This window comes from Lampetra planeri, chromosome 6, assembly GCF_965212315.1.
Source record: "Lampetra planeri chromosome 6, kcLamPlan1.2.h2, whole genome shotgun sequence".
NCBI classification, from domain to species: Eukaryota; Metazoa; Chordata; class Hyperoartia; order Petromyzontiformes; family Petromyzontidae; genus Lampetra; species Lampetra planeri.
Window position 1 is genome coordinate 11,241,195 of NC_136112.1, and position 23,760 is coordinate 11,264,954.

Here is a 23,760-nt window from a genome sequence, read left to right on the forward strand (position 1 = left end):
GCAGCAGCGCCTCCAACTCCTCCTCTGAGTGAGCAGCAATTACCAGATCATCGGCATACATAACATGATTGACCAATAAGGAGCCATCCCTTGACCGCACCCGGGCATCGATCAGCCTCCCATTGTATCTGTACCAGATGGACATTCTTCCGGTATAGCCATTGAAGGGTTCACAAACTACGTGGTCGAAATAGATGTTAAATAATGCGTGAGTCAGAGGACATTCCTGTTGCACCCAATGTGTACAGGAAATGGCTCCCATTCCCAGCCATGTAGTTTTACCCGTGCCTGCTCACCATCATGAAGGTCCTTAATGATTGTGAGCAGAGAGTCAGGGACTCCGAAATCACGAAGAACAACCCAGAGCCCAGGCCTACTAATGGTATCATAGTCCTTGACCAGGTCAATAAAGCAGAGATGTAGGTCTTGTTGGAATTTCCTGCACCTCTGCTGTAGCAGACAGACAGAACATGTTTGCATCTGTGTAGGTGGAGGGGTTACCAGCCCCTCACATCCGCCCAGAGCCCCAATTTGGCTGCTGCGGTGGTAACAAATACCATGAGGGGAATGGCCAATCGAAATTGGCCCTCCCCACATGGCACTGCTCACCACAGTGTTACCGTCCGGCACCAACGAGGAGGTAGGGGGTTGTTTGGCTGCATTATACTTTTGGAATGTATCTCAAGGATATGAGAAAATCACTGAGAAAGTGTCTGGTCTCCTCAAAAGCTAAGCAGGTTTCAGGCTGCATAGTGCTTGGATGGGCAATGACCATGCATGAAACAGATGCTATTGACATCTGCAGGAAAATAAGAGGGGAGTGCAGGGTGAACCATTGTTGTACTGTACTTTTCTCCCATGTCTATACTGTCCACCTTCACCAACCTGCACTTACCAGTCTGGTGAAGTATGAGCAAATAATCTCCATCACCCTCGTGACGTGGTGAGTAGTAGATTGACACAACGGTCTGTCCGTGTAAATGCAATATGGTAAATTCTAGAACATGCACTCAATTATATCTCACAAATGTCTTAACCATACTCTTTGGTTCTTTCGGCAAAGTCACGTAGGTAGAAATAAAAATTATATATCACGACGTTTTGATCACAACACAAGCGGTCGTGCTCAGGCGGAAAAAATAATCCAGCAGTGGAACTGCTGAACCAGCGAGAGAGCTGTTAAAACAAGAGGTTATATATGTGGCGAAGAGCAAGCAGGCAGGGTCTGAGCTGGAAAGGAATTCCATCCCCGGACACAAGCACATCAGCTGTGATAATGGGGGAGATTAGGGAGAGAGGGAATAGGGAGAGAGATCAGCATGATATGAGCTTCCCTCGCCACGTAAGATTATCATCCCCTCATATGCGCACAACACCAGTTATCTCGGCCTCGCTGTGCACTGCGTTGCACTGCTAGTCGAGTAGATAACCTTGCGTTCAATAAACCCTCGGAGCCAGGATGAACGTCCAACTCCAATCGTCATTTATTGATTGTAACAAGGTAAAACTGGTGAGAAAACAGATACAGCATCTGTTATAATCCGGAAACACCAACACAATGAACACCACAGCATCAGAACATTGTCTTAGATAACAATAGATCCTGGACGGACCAGGCCCCTACATTACCACTGAACAGCTAGACAAGAGCACAAGCCGGTGCGTTGCATACAGGCACATCGTGTATTCATCCCACTGCACCCCAAATGTACAGCATTACACATAACACTAAACTGTGGATGAGATACTTCGTCATCTTTACTCTGAGGATCGCAACATAGGCACAAGTCTGACTCGACCTACTAAATCACAAGTAACATCCACAATAAGGAAAGTCGCAGGCTTCGTTACTAACTAGGCCTCGTATTTACTACAACAACTTAACGGCACCATAAAGGCATTTACGTCACTATAACGGTCATTCCAACATTACAACAACATTGCCAATATTATAGGAATATAAACAAACTTACAGACAATGCTTCTTAAGCTCCCACAATGGACAAGTGCGGCTGTGGTCTCACTGAGATGCGATGCATGTCGCCATCTTAAATTATGAGTAAGATGGCAGATGCCCGCGTGGTTCACTGAAAATCTAACATCGTGACTTCCTGGTCACGTGACCAAAATTAGCATAAAAAAACAGGAACTTCCTGTGAACGTACGCTCCACATCTGCCGTGAGGCAAGACACTCCCCGTCTGGTATCTAGGAGATACCACCATTTATTTCCTATCTCATAAACAAGTGTATAACAACTTCAACGGGTCAACTTATTTGTCCATATCTTTGCGAGAGAGAAGTAGTACTATCTCTACTATGGGCCTGATGAAAGTGATTGCGACACCTTGCTTCGCAATCATAACCTCGACCTTTCAAACTTTTCCATCGGCACTTGAAATCAACTTGAAGATGCGGCGCATTGGCCACTCATTACGTTTGGCTTGGTTGTCCTTCAGTAGGACTAGGTTGCCTTCTTGGATATCTGGTCTGTTAGACTGCCACTTGTTGCGCACTTGGAGTGTCGTAAGGTACTCGTTTTTCCAGCGACGCCAGAACGTGCTCGCGAAGCTGTAGAGGTCTGCCGTGCTGGCCTCCTCGGTAGTAGCTGTGAGCACATCTGTCTTCTAGGTAAGAAGTGTAGCAGGAGTCAAGATGAATGGTGACTCCGGGTCGGTTGAGACGGGGATCAGGGGTCTTGAGTTAATTATGGCTGAGACCTCGGCCATGAGAGTGGTCAAGACCTCGTGAGAGAGCCGTGTGGACCCGACATCACATAGCATGGAGTCGAGAATGCGTCGAGCAATTCCGATCATGCGTTCCCAGGCTCCACCCATATGCGAAGAGTGGGGAGGATTGAAGATCCATGTGCACCCTTGGTCACTAATGTATTTCCTGACAGAATCATCTTCGACATTCTCCGTATTGATCTTAAGCTCTTTACATGCTCCTATGAAATTGGTTCCACAATCAGAACGGAGTTGCTTGGCTGGCCCTCTGATGGCGAAGAATCTCCGGAGTGCATTTATAAAGCTCGAAGAGTCCATGGACTCGATGACTTCGATGTGCACTGCTCGTGTACTCATACAGGTGAACAGCACTGCCCAACGTTTGCTGTTCGCGAGCCCTCCTCTGGTGCGGCGGGAGATGACTGTCCATGGTCCGAACACGTCGATCCCTACAGAGGGGAAGGGAGGTTCCACACGGAGTCGATCGGCTGGGAGGTCTGCCATTTTCTGTTCTTCCTGTTTTCCACGTAGCTTACGACACCGGACACACTTGTGGATTGTGCTGGCGGTGCACCTCTTTGCTCCAACGATCCACAGCCCTGCAGATCGGATTGCTCCTTCTGTGAAGTGCCGACCTTGGTGCTTGACCTTCTCGTGGTAGTGGCACACAAGTAAGATTGCGATGTGGCTCTGGCTTGGGATTATGAGGGGGTTTCGTTCATTTTCATCTAATTTTGCATTCCCTAGCCGACCACCGATCCTGAGCAAGTCGTCTTTGTCCATCCTGGGGTTTAGCTTCCTGAGGGTGCTGACCCTAGGAGGGTCTTCTCCCTTGTTGATGGCCTTGATCTCACTTGCATAAGTTGCCTGTTGCACACAGCGGAAGATTGATTTCCTTGCTCTGGAAAGCTCGTCTTCAGTGCGTGGCACTGTGCAGTGATGCCATCCATTGCAGCTACCAGTGGTGCCTCTCATCGGGCGATGGAAGCAGTCTGCGATATGTGTTAAATGTGCTATCGCTCGCACGAGCGTCGTCCATTTCGAGAAATGTTCAAAATGGTGTGGGCTCAGTGGACTTCTTGGTCGCACATTTGTTACGAAAGTTGTCACTTGAGGACGAATCTCCTTGTCGGACTCGGGCTTTATGAGTCCAAAGGTCTCCTTGGTAGTACATGGGCCACCGTCACGTCATAACAGGAACGCGGGACCCGTCAGCCAAATGGTTTGATTCAGCAGAGATGCAGGGACGGACAAAGTTGCGAGATCTGCTGGATTCTGGTCAGTCTGAACGTAATTCTATTGCTCCGGCTGCGTCGATCTCCTGATGCGCTCCACCCAATTGCTGATGTAGGTGTAGAACCTTCTGGTTTGGTTGTTTATGTAGCCTAGTACGACCTTACTGTCTGTGTAGAACTTGACCGCGTCCAGTTTGACGTCAAATTCGTCTAAGATCAGTTCCGCCACCTCTGTAGCAAGAACCGCTCCACACAGCTCAAGCCTTGGGATGGTATGGTCCGGTTGTGGTGCCAGTTTGGCTTTACCCAATATGAACCCAACATGCTGGATCCCTTCTGCGCTTGTGGTTTTTAGGTAAGCTACGGCTGCTACGGCCATCATAGAAGCATCTGCAAACACATGTAACTCCTTCCGTTGGGTTACGGAAAGGGATGTGGGCGTGTAGGAACGTGGATTCTGCAGCTGCTCAAGTGCCTGTAAGGAATTTCTCCAAGTTTCCCATTCTTGTTGCCGTTCCTCCGGCAACGGGCTATCCCAGTCTTGTGTATCAGCACAAAGGTCTCTGAATATCCAACGGCCTTGAATGGTAACCGGCGCTACAAATCCCAGTGGATCGTACAGGTTGTTTACCATTGACAAGATGCCTCGTCACGTGTAAGGTTTCTCTCCAATTGATACTCGGAACGTGAACGTATCCGCTTTCAGGTCCCAACTCAGTCCAAGGCTGCGTTGGGTTGGTGGTGTGTCGACGTTAAGGGCCAAGTCTTTCAAGTCTTTTGAACGATCGTCGGAAGGAAATGCTTTAATCACTTCTGCGCTGCTGGACGCTATCTTGTGAAGTCTCAGGTTAGCAGTTGCTAACATTCCTTGCGTCCTTTGGAGCAGATCGATGGCTTCTGAGGCCGTGGGCATTGATTTAAGTGCATCGTCAACATAGAAATCTCGCTCTACAAATCGCTTGGCGTCTTTCCAAAATTCCCCTTCTCCTGCCTGTGCGGTCCTCCTCAGTCCATAGGTGGCTACCGCTGGGGATGGGCTGTTGCCGAAGACATGCACCTTCATTCTGTATTCAACAATTCGATCATCGACGTTGTTATTGCGGTACCACAGAAACCTGAGGTAATTTCTGTCGTCTTCTCGGACAATGAAACAGTGGAACATTTGTTGAATGTCGGCGGTTACGGCGATTGACTCCTTTCTGAAACGGATGAGTAACCCTAGGAGACTGTTGTTCAAGTCAGGTCCAGTGAGCATTACGTTGTTCAAGGAAATGCCGTTAAATTGAGCACTGGAATCGAACACCACTCTGATCTAATCCGGCTTCTTTGGGTGATACACGCCAAAGATTGGTAAGTACCAGCATTCCTGTCCTTCTTCTAGAGGAGGGGCTGCTTCAGCGTGACCACTGTCAAATATGTTTTTCATGAAGGACACAAAATTATTCTTCATCTCTGGTTTCTTGTCCAAGCTGCAGTGCAATGAGTTGAGCCGTGAGAGGGCTTGCTCTCTATTGTTGGGTAGCCGGCATCTGGAATTACGAAATGGCAGAGGGGCAACCCAACTGTTTGACTCATCTTGGAAGAACTCTCTGTCCATTATTTTCAAGAATTTTTTATCCTCCAGCGATGGAGCAGGTTTGTCGTCGTCCTTCATTGTCACGAACACCGTATGTCCAACATCCTCTTTCAGCATAGAGGTTTCTTCGTCGGCCTGCATGGTACAGCCTTGACTTCTCTCGCTGAGTTTCTCTTTCAGCGTGAAGTGGTTGGGGCATGGTTTGAAGAGCGACGTGCGTCCATTCGTGAGCATACACTTGTTCTGAATGTGCTAATGTGGTCTGGTTTGTGTGTTCCATCAAGACAAACGTCACCTACGATGACCCATCCTATTATGGCGTACATCCTTACTGCCCTTTCAGGATGTCCTTTGGGATAGACTGGGACGAGGCATATCTTTGAGCAAGATCTTCCTTTGAAGCCTTCTCCACAGACTTCTGTGCATTTGGTTGTGATTGACGAAGTAAGTGTGGTGGTCTCACCTTGCTCCCCGCCGTGCTCTGCTTCGGGATCGGAAGCCTTAGTGCCACTGGGTTTCGAGTAAAATGTGTGCAGAGCAGTTGCGTGTTTGTCGCTGCCACATTCCTCGCACTTGATATCTGCCTTGCAATTCCTTGCAAGGTGGTTTGTAGAAGCACAGCATTTGAAGCACACTCCAAATTATTTCAGCATGTTCTTCCGCTCTTCCAATGGCTTCCTCCTGAACTCACGGCATTTCTGGAGGGAGTGAGGTTTATCATGCAATGGGCATTGCTTCTCTGGATGCTCTATATTTTTCTTTGTGGTGGTTGCCTGGACGGAGTTTGCGAATGTCGCAGGAGAGACCTCAGTCTTGTGTACGGAAATTGGCACTCTCGCTGTTCCTCGTTTCGCCATCGTTTTTTCCATTTTTGGGAGATCTGGACTGGAAATCCCCGTGGTGCCAAACATGAAACTCGGGTCATTTCTAGTCTTAGCCAGGTTGCGGATAAACTTTGAGAAAAAAGAGAATGGGGGGAATGAAACCTGATGCTCTGACTTGTATCTTGAACCCGCTGTTCTCCATTTTTCCTACACGTCAAATGGCAATTTCTCTACGATGGGGTTCACGCCATGGTAGGTATTCAAGAAAATGAGACCTGGTAAGTAGGGGTCAGCTTGGGCTGATTCAAGCTCCATCAAAAGATCTCCAAGCTCCCGTAACCTTTTATTGTCTCGACCAGAGATTTTTGGAAAGTTCTGCAACTTCTTGAAGAGAGCCTTCTCAATGGTTTCTGGACTACCATAGCACTCCTCGAGCCTCTCCCACACCGCATGCTGGCTTGAGGTGGGGTCGTCAATGTTTGCTGACCGGATCCTCTTTGCGTACTCTGCAGATTCATTTCCTAACCATTTCACCAACAGGTCCAGTTCTTCACTTGCAGAGATGTCTGCATTTCGGATTGCATTCCTGAAGGTAGATCTCCAGGCTCGATAGTTCTCAGAGTGGTCATCAAACTTAACGAGTCCTGTGTTGATTAGTTCGCGGTGAGCCAATGTACCTAGCAAAGTCCCCTAGTCCTGCTGATCCAGGGTGTGTCCATACTGGCGCTTGTGAGGTGGTATTATTTGCTGTATTGCCTTGCATGCCGTCATTCGCAATGGCGTTGGACTGTGGGCCCAAAGGGTTTCGATCACGTTGATTGGATCCCCTTATGTGACTTTCTGGAATGTGGGTCTGACTTGGTGCATCCACGTCTGACCCCACGTGCGCGACGCTGAGTCGGCGACTAACTCTCAGGGCAGAATATGCATTTCCACCATTCCCGTAGACAGCATTCATGTTCATTCGGTGTGGAGATGGCGAAGCCTGAGCGTCCACCCTTTGTTCAGTATGGTTTAGTGGAGGAGCATTGATCCATTGTTCAGACCAGTCCAAAATATTTTTCTGGTGAGTTGATCACGGTCCTTGACAGGTATTTGCGTGCCAAACTCACTACAATTCTCTTCCTTATCCAGGTTGGCTGCTGCTTCGAGCACCTCTGCCTGGGCCCTTGCAGCAGCTGCTTCCCTTTTGAGTTGTAGGGTGCTTAACTTAGCATCCTGCTCAATTTTCTTCCGCGTGGCAGTAGCCACTATTATACTCTCTTGCTCTTCAAGCTCTGCTTTCTTCCGTGCGGAAGTAGCTGCTAATGTACTCTCTTCTTCTTGTATGCGAGCCTTTTCAATTAGCATGGCTTCCTCTTCAGCCATGTAGGCAATACAGGCGTTTGCTGCTTCTGCTGCTGCGCGTGCCTGAGCTGCTGCCATACTAGTAGATGATGTCTTTGAGTGTGCTGAGGCTTTAGATCTTGCGGTGGACCTGGATGAGACAGAGTGCTGAGATCCTGTCTCTCTTAAGCCCTCCACACAGTCCATTGCATCATGTATCACTGCCTGCACATTATCATCGAGCAGTTCGAGGAAGTGCTCTTGTGTGCGCACTCCCTCAATGCCCTAATCTGTTTTCATCTTCATCAGGAGGGAGATGTATTTATTTGCCAGAAGCTTGTAGCTTGAGCTGCTCACCTTCACTCGCTGGATGGCCCGCTGAGTTGAGGCCACTGTGTCTGAGGCATTTGAAGCTTCAGATATATCTGCTTCAGCCCAGTCCCATGCCCTTTGTATCCTGGCATCAAGGTCCTGCTTCTCAGCATCATAGCTTTCCAAGGCCCACTGTGTCAGCCTGACCTCTCTTTGGGGCCTTGAACTCCCTTGGTCCTCTTGATGCAGGATGGGAGGTCCTAGATTGCTTAAATCACCTTCTTCAGCATCTCTCCCTGCTGAACTGTGGCTTTCCATGCTGCGATGCTTGCAGCACGATTTAATGTAGACTCGTTGCAGAGCTCCTTGCTTGCTGCAGGCTGACTGCAGGGCTGGCTGCAGAGCTGGCTGCAGAGCTGGCTGCAGGGCTGGCTGCAGGGCTGGTTGGAAGCTTCAAGAAGACTGTCTTTTTACTATCTCGGCCTCACTGTGCGCTGCGTTGCACCGCTAGTTGAGTAGATAACCTTGCGTTCAATAAACCCTCGGAGCCAGGATGAACATCCAACTCCAATCATCATTTATTGATTGTAACAAGGTAAAACTGGTGAGAAAACACAGATACAGCATCTGTTATAATCCGGAAACACCAACACAATGAACACCACAGCATCAGAACATTGTCTTAGATAACAATAGATCCTGGACGGACCAGGCCCCTACATTACCACTGAACAGCTAAACAAGAGCACAAGCCGGTGCGTTGCATACAGGCACATCGTGTATTCATCCCACTGCACCCCAAATGTACAGCATTACACATAACACTAAACTGTGGATGAGATACTTCGTCATCTTTACTCTCAGGATCGCAACATAGGCACAAGTCTGACTCGACCTACTAAATCACAAGTAACATCCACAATAAGGAAAGTCGCAGGCTTCGTTACTAACTAGGCCTCGTATTTACTACAACAACTTAACGGCACCATAAAGGCATTTACATCACTATAACGGTCATTCCAACATTACAACAGCATTGCCAATATTATAGGAATATAAACAAACTTACAGACAATGCTTCTTAAGCTCCCACAATGGACAAGTGCTGCTGTAGTCTCACTGAGATGCGATGCGTGCCGCCATCTTGAATTATGAGTAAGATGGCCGATGCCCGCGTGGTTCACTGAAAATCTAACATCGTGACTTCCTGGTCACGTGACCAAAATTTGCATAAAAAAACAGGAACTTCCTGTGAACGTACGCTCCACATCTGAGGCAAGACACCAGTGTTAATGGGAGATTAGCACTATGTTGATGGGAGAGATTAGGCAGACAATTTAGGGAGATTAGCAAGTTAATGTCATGTCTATGTGTAACACAAGCTGTGGCGCTGCCAAATGCGCCGTGAGAGGCAAGTGCGTCAATGCAAGAGAACCACCACAATGGTGGTCGCACCAGTGAGACACACAGCCCATCACACAGCCAAAACCATCGATACATCGAGGCTAAGGAAGCAGAGGTGGCCATGTTAGTGAGACCCTGGCCCGTTAATGCAGAGGCACCCAACAGGACAATGCAACTCAGAGAGTCGGAGATAACAGCCAAACGGCAGGGAAGAATGGAAGCACCAAAGCAAGTGAACATTTACACCATTTTCTACAGTGGTGTGTCTGAATGTATTTCTATTTTGTCCTTCATGCAGTACTTTCACTCGCTCCGTTTTGTCCACTATACATAACAAGAGTTAAAGGTAAAGGTGCAGCACTGAAAATTAATGCTCATGCCACTACTGGCAGAATGTCCTCCACAAGAGGCAGTTGTAGAGTGCCTCTCCAGAGGGTATTTTGCCCTGCTTTTTCACTCTCACGGGACATCTTGTAAGATGTGGGAATACCCACACTTCATTTCACCACATCTGACCTGCCGATAGACGACCTGTGAAGTACCTATATACACTGCTGGGTGGACAGAGATGGAAAGATTTAACGAAAACATGCCCTCCATTTTCCATGCCTTACCAGAAGGTCAAACCGGTCACTTCTGGATTGAAAGTCCAGTGTGGTTACCCTTACGTCAAGGCAGCATCCCCATACAAATATGAAAAATGTTTGCCATCAGCCTTAAACGTTAAGATACTTTGAATACAGGACTGTAAAAATGAAAAGTGAGGACTCAAATATGGTTGCAGTGAGGCTGAATGAGCTGTCAAAGTTTACACTGTGGTCATACAGAGGTATAAGGCCTTCATGGCAGTTTGTCTTTGTGATCCATAGAGCACATGAAGCATGTGCAGAATAATTTAGTAAAACTGGCATTTATCTTTCCAGAAAAATATGAGTTTGGGAAGTCAATAAATTTCCTGACTATTTGTAATGTTGCAATTATTGAGGATGCGACATTTATCATATCGATATGCATGAAAATCAGATGGAATTGGTTGTATATTGACTAGTGTGAACAACAATGCATTCGCATTTGACATTTAAAACAACCTTTTTTAATACACAGTTAGTGCAGCGTCAAAATCCAAAACAGTTTGTGCATAAAATAAAAAATGCGCATGATTAATGAGGACATTAACAATTATTCAATCGTACATTTCAAACTCCAGGCCTGTAGAATGGGCACCCTAAGCACCAGTGAACTTCTTTAGGGGACGGAGTAAACATTGCAATGTGAAAAATTCTTACAACGGTAACAATTAGGAGTGATGTGATTGCAAGCCACCAAAAAAAGTATCTCTGTGTACAACATCCATGTCCCCAACTATGCATGAGAAGTGGTAACGCGATCACAATGTTGATATTAGAAACATTATTTCATGTGTATACACTTTCTAAGGACTGATCGTGGATCAAATCGTTTCCGGTGGCCGGCTTTCAACATTTGTTGTGCTCGCTAGGTGAGTTAACACTGTCCGATCAGTAGCAACATCACTCGGATTAATGTGTAACTTAAATGTAATCTTTACATTTTATTTGTAGATAGTTATGGCATGCCCCCAGATATAAAAAATAACAATGATAAATAATGGTCCATAATAAAGGTTTTTGGGTTAGATCACGATGTACGTCATGAGCAAGTCTGAGATTATTAATATTGTTGCCGTTTGTGTTTACATCTTTATTTCTCTATAATAATTATTTATGTCACTCTGAATAACTCTGGTGAAAGCATGTCTAGTTGTCTGACTCCCTTTCTGTAATAAAGGACTCTTTCACTGTGTCTGTCTCCGTTGTCCTTTATTTGGGTTCGTACAACTTCGCCCCGCACGGCGCCTCGCTCAGAGCCTTCTCCACCTCCCGCTCGGCAGCCCTTCTGCTGCCGTCGCTCACGTAGCCTTTTCTCCTGGCTCCCGATGCAGCTCCGCTGCTGGCTTTCCTCTCAGCCTCTCCGCCCGATCTGCAGCCTCTCGGCTGCTCTCTCTGCAGCCCCACCGCTGCTCTCCGTCTCCCCCGTGCCCGGACACCGCTGGCCAACGGTGCCGAGTCCCGTCCTGTGGTGATCACGCCACTTTCCACCTCCTGCCCTGCGTGGCCTCCTCCCGTCTTTATTCTTACACTCTCCTCCCGTCTCTTCCGGTTCCCGCCCTTAAGAGCTCTCCCTTCTCCCCACGTGACCCAACTCCTCCCCCCGTTACGTCATATCCGCGAGGCCGTTTACGCCCGCATTACACCACCCTCCCCCGTGGAGAAAATTCCAGCCGTCCTCGGCTGAAACAAACAAGTAATGCGAGCGACCACCAACCATCAGACATGAACGGACAATGGAGAATACAACGAATATAATAATAATAACAAGAACAAGAACAACACTAATCAACGAAAAGCAAGGGACTTTGACCGCGTGCGGGTCGCCGGCCCGTCCCGGACGAGCAGCGGCCCCCCTGCAGACCGAGAACGTGACGGGGTTTTAGGAGCGACAGGATCAAAACTGCCTGTCGCTATTGGAGGCCCGCCAATGCCATGGTCCCGTTTCCCCAAAGGACCAGAGTCCGGGGTGTCCCGCAATCGTGTCTGTGGTGGGGTTGGAAGGGCGTCGGGGCCCGGTGTCCCCGCAGCCGTGGTAGGCCCACCCAGAGCAGAGTCCCCTGTCTCCTGCGGTGTCACGGCCGGTTTGTCTGTAAAAAGGCACGACAGGCGCTCTTGCAGGGTCAACAGGCACAGGCAAGGGTGCGTCGGCAGCAACAGACATTGGCAAGGCAACATCAGGAGATGACGCATCCGTTCGAGGGGCCACGTATGGTTTTAAGCGAGATGTATTGACGTACCAGCGCCGAGATCTGAACCGAACGCGTGCGGACTGCGGGTTGGGAACCTCGATGAGCCTAACAGGCCCTTGCCATGGTTTATGTAATTTAGGGGAGGTCCCTGCCCGCACGTGCGGGCAATGCAGCCAGGCCATGTCCCCCATCTTCCAGGGGCACTTCCCCTTCGAGCAATCGATCGCACCGTTCGTTCCGGGCCTGGGTTTTGGCCGTAGCCATGTGGGCCCCCTCCCGCGCCTCAGTGACGCGGCGAACGGCGTCCTGAATGTAATCAGGGAGAGGCTTAGGAGATCCCCTCACTCCTGTTCCCAACTGTACATCCATCGGCGGCACATTTTCGCGACCGTACATAAGAAAAAATGGCGAATATCCTGTAGACGCATGAGGCGTCATCCGGTATGCCGAGAGTACCCCAGGGATATGCCAATCCCAATCCGCTTGTTTTTCATTAACCGTGTGACACAGCATGGCGGACAGAGTCCGATTCAGCCGTTCAACCATGCCATCCGTCTGCGGGTGGTAGGGAGACGTCCGGATCTTTTTAGTTCCCAGAGCTGCGCACACCTCCCCCAACAACTTTGAAAAAAAATTTCGGGCCTAATCCGTGAGGAGCCTCTCCGGCGCCCCCTTGTCCATGACGTATCCGAATAGAAAGGCGTCCGTAATTGACGCCACCGACTGGTCGGGCAAGGGCCAGGCCATCGGCCAGCGGGAGAGGTACTCCACCCCAACTAGCAAGTATTTATTACCCTTAGCGGATGGCGGGAAGGGTCCCAAAATATCCAATGCCACCAACTCGTTAACCCAAGACACTTGAATAGACTGTATTGGCGGCACGTATGGGTGTTTAGGCGGCTTCCGCCGGGCACATTCGGGACACGCGCGAACGTGCCCGACGACATCCGTCGTCATGCCGTGCCAAAAGTAATCTCGCTGCAACGTCAATAAGGTCTTCTGCACCCCCAGGTGTAACAGCGTGTCGCAATGCAGAGTCCTAATCAATTCGTACCGCAATGACGCCGGTACAACAAGACGCCCGTGTTCCTGTAACCTCTCCCTCCACATCAGCAGACCGTCGCGGAGAGCGGTTCCCAGCGTCCCTCCGGAAACCGGTCCCCCCCCCCCCCCTCTTCGCAGCCCGACTCCACAGGGTCCCCAATGAGTCGTCCAGCATTTGTTCACGAATCCATACAGCCCGTGGAAGGTTCAAAATCCCATCGGCCGGTCCCGGCCACACTGGAGCCTCAGGCACCTCGACCGCCAACGCAACAGGCCGAGGGGGCTGCTGGATCGGCGTACACCTATGCATCCCCGACGCGCACGCACAAGGGGATCGCTGCGGCAACCTAGAGAGCGCATCCGCATTCACGTGACGCACCCCCTTCCGATGTTGAATTTGGAAGAAAAACTCCTGCAGCATGTCCAACTATCATGCCAGCTGGCCAGATGGTTGGTCCACCTTCAGGGCATATTGCAAAGCCGCATGATCCGTACGCACAATAAACGAACGGCCGTAGAGATACAGTCGAAATTGGCGGTGAAAATAGACAATAGCCAAAAGTTCCCGGCGAGTGACGCAGTAGCGGGTTTCGGTGGGGGACAGAACCCGGCTACCGTACGCCACCACGCGTTCCACACCGCCTTTGGACTGTGACTGCACGGCCCCAATGCCCGTGTCACTCGCGTCCATATCCAGAATGAAGGGGTGATCAAAATCGGGATAGTCCAACGTCGGCGCCGTAGCCAACCGATCGCGCAGGCCTTTAAACGCCGCCTCCTCCGGCGGTCGCCAATCAAATTTCCGTCCTTTACCCGTAAGGAGGTGCAGAGGCCTCGCGATCGTTGCGAAATTGGGAACGAACCTACCATAATATGAGGCAAACCCCAAAAAACGACGCACATCCCCCACCGTGGCCGGGGTTGGCCAGTCACGGACGCACGCCGTCTTCTCCGGATCCGTGGCAACCCCGTCTGCACTGACTATATGTCCCAAATAGCGCACGGACCGTTGCAGTAGGTGACATTTCTTAGGTTTAAATTTCAGATTGGTGGAGCGCATTCTGGCGAACACCGTCTCCAACCTCAGTAAATGTTCGTCAAATGTGCGGCTGAAGACGATAATATCGTCTAAATATATCAGACATGTCTCCCACTGCAACCCCATTAATACCATCTTCTTAGGTTTTTTTTCGGTAAAGTCACGTAGGTAAAACATCAAAATGAATGAAAATAAAATAAAATAAAATAAAAAATCACGACGTTTCGGAGGCAACACAAGTCTCCGTCATCAGGTGGGACCGTCACAGCCAGATTAGCTGCATCAAGTGAGGCAATGATTCAAGATGTAATCCCTTAAAAGCAAGTTGAGGGGGGGAGGAGAGGGAGGGGGGAGCTCATCAGACTATGGTAGCCAATGAATGGAACGTATCGGGAGGGAGGGGGGGCCGAGGCCAAAAGGGTGGGCGACGGCGTGCAAGCAATTGTGCGCAAGCGGCTAATTACTGTACACGCCAACACAATGGAGCGATTATGCGCAAGCGGCCAACTGCCGCACACGCCAACACAATGGACAGAGAGGGGGAGGGAAGCTCTAATACACATGATAGACAAAAGAATGAAAATGCCCATGTTAATACCAATGCTGGCTGAACAATGAAGAGAGTACTGTTAAAAAAATAACTGGGGATGTTAACACTCGGTAAAGTAAAGTAAAATAGTGCCTGTCAGATAAGATGGTCCAAAAAATTGTAATTAAGTCTTTTTTGCGTGGTTGATAACATCTTTCCAATGATTACTAAGTTTGTACCCATCATCACGGTTGAAATTATGTCTGTGTTTGTATATTTGTATGGCTTCGTGTACAAACCTTTGATGGTAGCCGGGAGGTTTGCAGAGAACCTTGGTCTCGGAAAAGACAATTTCATGAGAGCCCACCGAGTTGTAGCAATGATCGGCAACGGCAGAAGAATCAGTTCTGCCGTGTTTCAGATCTGACTTGTGCTCGCGGACACGATCAGAAACATGACGTTTCGTTTCTCCAATGTAGCAATCCTAAGAAGATGATTCCTTGCAGTCACGAAAGCTTTAAATCTACCGTTAATACCAGTTCCATAAACCTCCTAAATGTGGCGGGGGCAGCATTCAAGCCCATCGGAAGACAATTAAATTGAAATAACCCCTGCGGCGTACGGAAAGCAGTCTTTTCCCGCGAGGACTCATCGAGGGGAAGCTGCCAGAATCCCGAAGAGAGATCCAGCGTCGAAAAGAACTTTGCCCCCGACAAGGCATCGAGGGAATCGTCCATACGCGGCAGGGGGTACGCATCCGCCACGAACACTTTATTTAATTTGCGAAAATCAACGCAAAATCGCAATTTCCCGTCTTTCTTTTTAACCAAGACTACAGGCGCGCCCCATGGGCTGTCAGATGGAGATATTATGTCCGCAGCCAACATGTCATCCACTGCTCCTCGAACATGGTCTCGCTCCGCCGGGCTCATCCGATGCGAGTTCAACCGAATGGGAGCAGCGTCCCTTGTGTCAATATGATGGGAAAGCAGGGAGGTGCGTCCCAAGTCCAGATCGTCAGAGCTAAACACATCGGAATAACTCAACAATAGCCCGCGAAGCGCGGAACGCTGTTCCCCGGAAAGGGAAGAATTTTCCCCGCACAATTCGCCGATCCAGCGATCATCTGGGGCCGCAGGGCCCGAAACACCGGCAACCATATCCCGGCGGCCCAGATGGTCCTGGGCCGTAAACGCCGTAGTGGCATGTGCCACGACCATTCCGGCCGGCACGCAAACATTTTCTGTACTCCCATTAAGCACCTGCAAAAATGGCTGCTGGTCCAGCCGGATAATAGTTTGCGCCCCGACGAGCGCCGATCCGCCCGTTATGGTAGCAGACGGCGATGACAAAACCCCAGTTGCTCCCTCCCGACCAGGCACAGGTTTCCGATATCGCAAGGGGATAAGCATCTGTGAGCCAGGTGGAATGTCAACAGATACCTCGGACAGCGCCTGCACCTGGCAGACCGGAGCAGGTCGCCCCCAGGGCGACGGCAGAAATGTAATTTTCCGACCCCCGGTAATTCGATACAATTTTGATTAACTCTTATTAGAATGGGCATTTTGGCCAGAAAATCAGTTCCCAACAAACACGGAACCGCAAGGGACCTCGAGATTAACACAATTCCCGAGGCCGACACTCCCCCGATAGATATATTGGCGTCCACCTGGCCCACAATGCCCATACTTCCCTCGTTCGCCGCAACGCACGAATCGTAAACCGGACGCACAGCCTCCGGTGGGATGCCCAAAAAATGGAAAATGACATCAGATATAATGGTCGCGGACGCACCGGAGTCCACTAAAATGCGCACGTCAACCCCCTGTATAGAACCCGGTACAGTGGATGAACCAGTAGCCGCCGCGACAACCCGCCGTGCCAATTTATGCCACTGCGTTACCGAGCGACATGGCCCAGTCGGTGGCCTCCCGTTATTAACAACACCCGGATCGCGCGGCAATGGTGATGAATGAGGTGTCAAGCCTTGCCGGGTGTCTTGTGCGCACCGACTTGCCTGTCCAGGAGGGTCCTTCCGCGGCATGTCTGCTGTCGAGGCCTCCTGCTGGGGCGGTCCTGGGATAAGGGCCCAGCAGTCCCTGGCGTAATGGCCCTTGTGACCGCAGCGGAAGCAATCGACGTCATTACGACGCACCGCAGTCCCCCCATCCCGACGTTCCCGCGTCGGCTGGCGCAGATCGCGGCCCCGGTCCACCGCGGGCCGACCACTGCGCAGAGGCGGCTGTCAGCTCCTGCGGGCCCCCCCCCCGTCAGGAACGTACACTGCCTTCATGGGATCCCAACCCACGGCACCTCCTTCGACGATGGGCCCCCCCGTCCACGCTGTCACTTGCTTCCAGCGGCGTAGATTAAACTGGGCATCCAGACACTTTGCGGCTGCCCGGGATGTCAGCTTCTCATGGCCACACACCGGCATAGGGATCCCCAAATCCCTGGACAGCTCGAGCATCTTGCTCAAAATCAGGGGTTCCAGTAGGTCAGGCTCCGTCTCTGGGTATGCGGCCATGGCTAATTCCAAGACAGCACCCCTGTATGCCACCGGCGACTCTTTGGGTGCCCGCTGGCGTTGAACGAATCGGCAGTGAGCATCATCCAGTGGCTCGTACGCATCCGCCATCTCGTCAAAAACTCCTCTCAGTGTCTTCTTTTTCTCGGCCTTGATGGAACGGAAGAATCGGACCGACTCGTCGTCGAGAAGAGTTGGCAAAACTTCCAGGGCCTCTGCGTCAGTCCACCTGGCGGAGCGCACCGCCGCTAAAAATCTGCAGGTGAAAGCACTCCAGTCGCCACCGATGGAGAATTCTTTAACAGTTGTCAAGTGACGGCTGCGACTCCTCGCTGCGCCGTCCTCCACAGGCGACTCGTCGCGTGGCATATTCAAGATGGCGTCGCACCACAACGTGTCAAAGATGGCGGCCCCCCGCCGCGGAGGGCGCAAGATGGCGGCTTCCCGCGGTTCTTCCCCTGCCACGCCCAAGATGGCGTCTTCGTGCCGCGTGGCAGAAGACGCTGGCAGCGCAGGCAAGGCCGCGGCCTGCGAATCACCCCCGGGCCTCCCCGACGCCATCGCCGGCGTGACGAGGTCGCACAGTTGCGCCAATACGGTCTTCAAGGTCTCCAGCTGTGCCGCCATCTGCCTCCATCGTTGGTCAGCGTCCTCCGGCGCGGCGACATCTTGCACTCCCGGACCAGCACTCGTTCCGGCTCGGATTTCCTCCTCCATCGCAGGCAGGTTCACTGCCTGAGGAAGGTTGTCGTCGTCAGAAGATGTAGCAGACGATGGTGCAGGGATATTTTTTCTTCTGAGTTGTTTTGACATGCCGTTTCACTTCTGACACCAGTGTAATAAAGGACTCTTTCACTGTGTCTGTCTCCGTTGTCCTTTATTTGGGTTCGTACAACTTCGCCCCGCACGGCGCCTCGCTCAGAGCCTTCTCCACCTCCCGCTCGGCAGCCCTTCTGCTGCCGTCGCTCACGTAGCCTTTTCTCCTGGCTCCCGATGCAGCTCTGCTGCTGGCTTTCCTCTCAGCCTCTCCGCCCGATCTGCAGCCTCTCGGCTGCTCTCTCTGCAGCCCCACCGCTGCTCTCCGTCTCCCCCGTGCCCGGACACCGCTGGCCAACGGTGCCGAGTCCCGTCCTGTGGTGATCACGCCACTTTCCACCTCCTGCCCTGCGTGGCCTCCTCCCGTCTTTATTCTCACACTCTCCTCCCGTCTCTTCCAGTTCCCGCCCTTAAGAGCTCTCCTTTCTCCCCACGTGACCCAACTCCTCCCCCCGTTACGTCATATCCGCGAGGCCGTTTATGCCTGCATTACATTTCTAATGTGTTCGTTGTTCCTTTCTTGATGTAATCTCAGTATAGCCGTTTCATTTTTGGAAACAATCAAATGGCTTTTCATAGTATAGCTAGCCTGGGTATAATGTTATTTGACATTTATTCGTATTTTCTCGAAGATGATTGTTAATATAAATGTGTTTGATGGTAGTGAACCCTTTACTAAATCTAGCTTACTCGTGTGGTTGGTTAGTATCTAAATGTAACCTCCTATGACAATGACACTGGCAAAGATATTGACATGAGCACCAATAATGGAGCAAAAAAATGTCATTGCAAACATGATGCCTTGAATAAAGGTGTCAGTTTTGTACCAGTTAAAAGGGTAAAAACCTACTATCAATGGAGCAAAAGTTAAAAAGCTCGCAAAAAACATTGAGAAGTGCATGCTTGTAGAAATGGAAAGAAACACGTAAATCAGAGAGCAAATGCAAGTTAAGAACAATACATTGAATTTTGAGAGAAGTATGTAGGCTTGGGCAGGCCACATCATGATAGCTGGTGGTTCAGATTAATAAAAGTGTCAGCCAAAGGAGGAAACATGGCTAAGAATGAACTTAGAGATGGAGTGATAAAATCAGCCCGTGTGCCAGACCTAAATGGATTGTTGTATCGTCACGGAAGAACATTGGAGTTTGTAACAGCTTGTTGGTAGATCATGGCTGATGTTGATGCTCATATACAACAACATTTTGTACGTAGGTTTCCTATTACAAATGACAAAATCGAAATTACATTGGACGGCATTAACTTTTGGTTAAAAGTTCAATTCAAACAGAAAGTAAAATATAGATGACAATACAGTGTATGTATGAAAAGAGGTTAATGGACAAAAAAGACATTGGACAAATAACCAATTAAAAATATAATTACATTTAGCCTGCAATATCATAAATAGTGGGCTAGATGACACGACAGCACAAACAACTGCAGCACTTGTCATTGAACAGACATTTCACATCCCTTTGCTTGAAAGCCATATGATATACTGCAATGATTTTCACTCTACAGGTCTAAGAAAATTGGGCCTTTAATCAATGTTAATTTACTATGAAAAATCTGGGTGTTATTGTGCGATGGCGGTAACTGCTAGTTTCAGAATTGTTTCAGTAATAAAATTTGTAATGTCCACTGCTTGATTTGAGGGAGACAGAAAATAGTTAAATGAAAATCAAACAAGCTACTTATAAACACCTACATGTTACAAATATGTTGGATACGAGGTCGATTTTCATTACCATTCATTTGTATGCAATGTCTATGGAAAATTGAAAGCACAACCACTGCTATGCCTCATCCTCTCACTTTGCCCAAACTCTACATTGACAGTGGTGAAATTATGGTTTGGTTACAACAGCCAAAACAACATCAATTCATTTACCCAGGAAAACCTCACCGAGTCTTGAGACTCTTTTGTCAGGAGGGTCCCACCAGTTTTGCAAGAGGTGGTAACATTGCGATATTTTTTTTCCTGATCGAGTCATTTGTGCGTAAATTTTTCAAGTTTGTACCATGATGCCAAATGACATCACGGTGTTATTTCATGTCCACTGTGAGGTAGACGTCACGTATTTTTTGGTTAATACACCCCCGGTATTAACCAATGCTGCCGCTGGGCTCAAACCAAGCATCTCTATAACGAACGGCAAATGTATCAACGATTAGCCAGATTACCACCCCGGGTAGAATAAAGTCTACCCCCTTATCCGTCCATCTTTTCTGTATCACCAACCCAAACACATCGCTCAAACCAGGCAGGAAAGCCAGGCAAAAAGTTACACCTCACTCTTAAGATACTCTTACTTACGTAGGACTCGTACTGACGCGACAGCTTTTTTGTCTTTCTTTGGTTCTTTATTAACGTATATAGTTCCACATCTCTTCCGTCGACATCACTCAATGTTCCTCTGTACACTTCGACTCGCAACTCTCCGTCAACATCACTCAATGTCCCTCTGCTCGCTTCGCTGAATTCGCTCGCTCTCCTTCTGCTCCTCCAGCGATCCTCCTCTCTGCTCGCTCTCTCCAGCTGGGCTGCTCTTTGTTAACTCTGTTGTCCCACTTCGTCGTAACTCTCCGTCGTCTCTCTCTCCACCAAGGTCCGTTACTCCGCTGCTATCCTACGCTGTACTCGCTCCCTCCACTGTCACTCTATACTGTATTCTCTCTATCCACTGCTACCTTATACTGCACTCTTCCTATCCACAGCTACTCTATGCTATACTCACTCTATCCGCTGCTCTGTCTCTCCATTCGTTCGTATCTCGTCCCAGGCACCAACTCCCCGTTTCACTCCACGCTCTCCCCCTTTATCCCTGAACCAATTCCCCTTAATTAATTGGGTCATCCCCCGCGACGCAACTCGCCCCCAGCCCCCAGTGCCACGCGGCGTTGTCGTTGCAGACACAGCGGCGCCAATTCCAGACACCAATACCTCTCGTCCAATCACCGGCCTGCGTCCTCCAATACCCCCGGCCACCTGCAGCCCCCTTAACTATCACGCCACCTTAATTAGTACAATAACAACAGTAAGTCGCTCAGCGCCCTGTGTCCCCATTTTCCCTCACTGTCCGCCACGTGCACGCATACCGACCCCGCACGTGATGCGTGTTTCTCAAGCCCTACACTTATACGATCGTGAGCCGCAGTTTTCACCACCCACATAACCACAATGAGCAGGAGATAGGCAAGCGGTTATGGCCTTGCTGTGAAAAAAACTAAGAAAAAGTGTACCACAGAAAGGAACAAAAAATATAAAAAGTAAATGACATGTATATGTGGGGGCAACTGCCCCCCGATTTTTCTCTGTGAGACATAACTCTCGGCTGGCCCCTTGGCCACCTTGGTCATTCAAACACCCTCCGCGTGCCTTCTCTCAAATATTGGTAATATCTACCCGCACGCTACTGCTCAACTCCGTGCACGCTCTAGAAATGGCATGGCAGCTGGGGGTCGGAGGTCAGAGGGCAGTGGCGTTGCTCGCACACGCGCGGCCGCCGTGAGCGAGTGATAACGCTCGTTTAACGGGGCCGTGGAATAGGTGTTTACGGTGGGTGTGAGCCCTCATGCAGCACGTGTCTCCACAGCGACGGAACGGAGCGTGCACCTGTGGAAACCCCGACCCCCCACGTTACGAGCGCACACACACAGCACCACGCGCTTTGAACACACTCGTAGATTCCACACGAGACTGTGGTTAGTTATTAACTATTTATTACCGGCCGACTGTGAACCACTATTGAGTCAGTGGGGATCGGCAAGGCAGGCTTACGCTATTTTCTGATGGTCTGTACCCGATTTATCTAGTTTTATATGACCTAAGCTGCTTTGGCTCTTAGACTAGATCCCAACTCTTTCTCTTACTCGCGGTTCGATGCGTACAGCGCTCCGGCGGACCCGTCCTCTCTGCACACTTCGACTCATCGCACGGACGTTCGAGTGGCCGAACTGGAGACCGTCCCGAGGGCTGACTTTAGGAGCAAGACCCCTTTTACCTTTCTGCGTCCCCCTTTTATGGTTAACCCACATCAAAGGAAGCCGTCGCTGATCCGAGGGCCTTCTCGGCCAATCAGATTGCTAGGCTTGCGCCGCATTACTCGTGCTCTGCATCGCCGTCCACGTCCTGGTTTCCATAACAAAAGGGCCCGCCGCCGACTGCTGCGACGGCAGCCGCCCACAAGCACATTCGCCATGCCAATCAGACGCCCACCCTGGTTTCCCGCCATTCGTGGCTGCGCCCCCCTACCTGCCTGCCGATCCGTGTGTGAGCGTGCGTTTTAACCATGGTGGCTGGATAGCCCCGCCGTGACCATGTAATCTCAACCCAATAAAGTAAACAGTATATGTAAGTCGATGCACACTTTTAGTGTATTTTTTAAATGAAATGACAGCTGTTTATATATTGTGTAGAAGCTGTTCGTGTTTTATTGTCATCCTTCAAAATTGTTTTGTGGGGTATATTCTGTCAACTGCTATGAGTTAAGAGAAGGTAATCTTAGTGGTCACACAAATATAATATCTTCTTTCACATCAATTGCAACGCCTTACACTTCTGTATTTGGCTATCTGTCCTCCCTATCCTATAACTGAGTCATGACCTTGGAAATGCAAGGGGTTTTTTTATGTTGCAGATGCAAGCTTCTATGGTGTTCATTATGCTCTTAAACATTAAATACATACACTGAATCCATTTCCGGCTGGGGCCATGGCTTGTTGGCAAGGGCTATCTGGTTCATTCCGTGATGAATATATAGCCATGCAATAAATATATGCATTGGTGTTTGTTGCGTACAGTACTTTACTATTGACATTTTATTCGTGCATGTTAGCCAAAGTGAACAAGACAAACGAGCAACACAAAATGTAATAAAATAATAAAACATTGCTCAGATGATATGCATATTCACACAATTATTTGGGCGTGAATCATGTTGTAGCTCATTATGTGTATAATTTGACCACTTGCTTTGGCAGAATGATGTTTTTATTGCATTAAAATCAGACCCCATTTTTCCCATTTTGCTATTCATGTTGCGGCAAATTCCACACAAAAACACTCCTGAGTGCAGTGTGCTTACATAAATACTCATAAATCCACACACACTTATACATGCATATACATACATTCCCACTTATACAACAACAACCGACGTTCACCACTAAGTGGCGGTAACGTCACTATGGCACTTTTGCCAGGCTCAGTGCATTTTGAGACTACGTGAAGTGTCGAAGGCTTGCTAACAGTAACAAAACCCAGGTGCCATAGGTTGACTGACTAAAATGACTGGCAGATGCACCAACTGTGCTCCCCACTGTGCCAACTTGATACATTTTAACCGCCCAGCGCTCTGCTCGTTGTGCTGTTTGAGGGTGATTGCCTCCAACTGCCCAATAACGTCTTTTACATACCGCTTCCACAGAGGCCAATCTTGACATCACTGGTACCAGTCATCGGCAAGTCCAATCAGCTCCACATCTTTTTGTAGTGACATAGAATGAGGCACTGGTGCACGTAGTGCTGGGGACTTGTATAGAATGGGATTATGGGTAGCAGCCCGGTCTACCAGTGG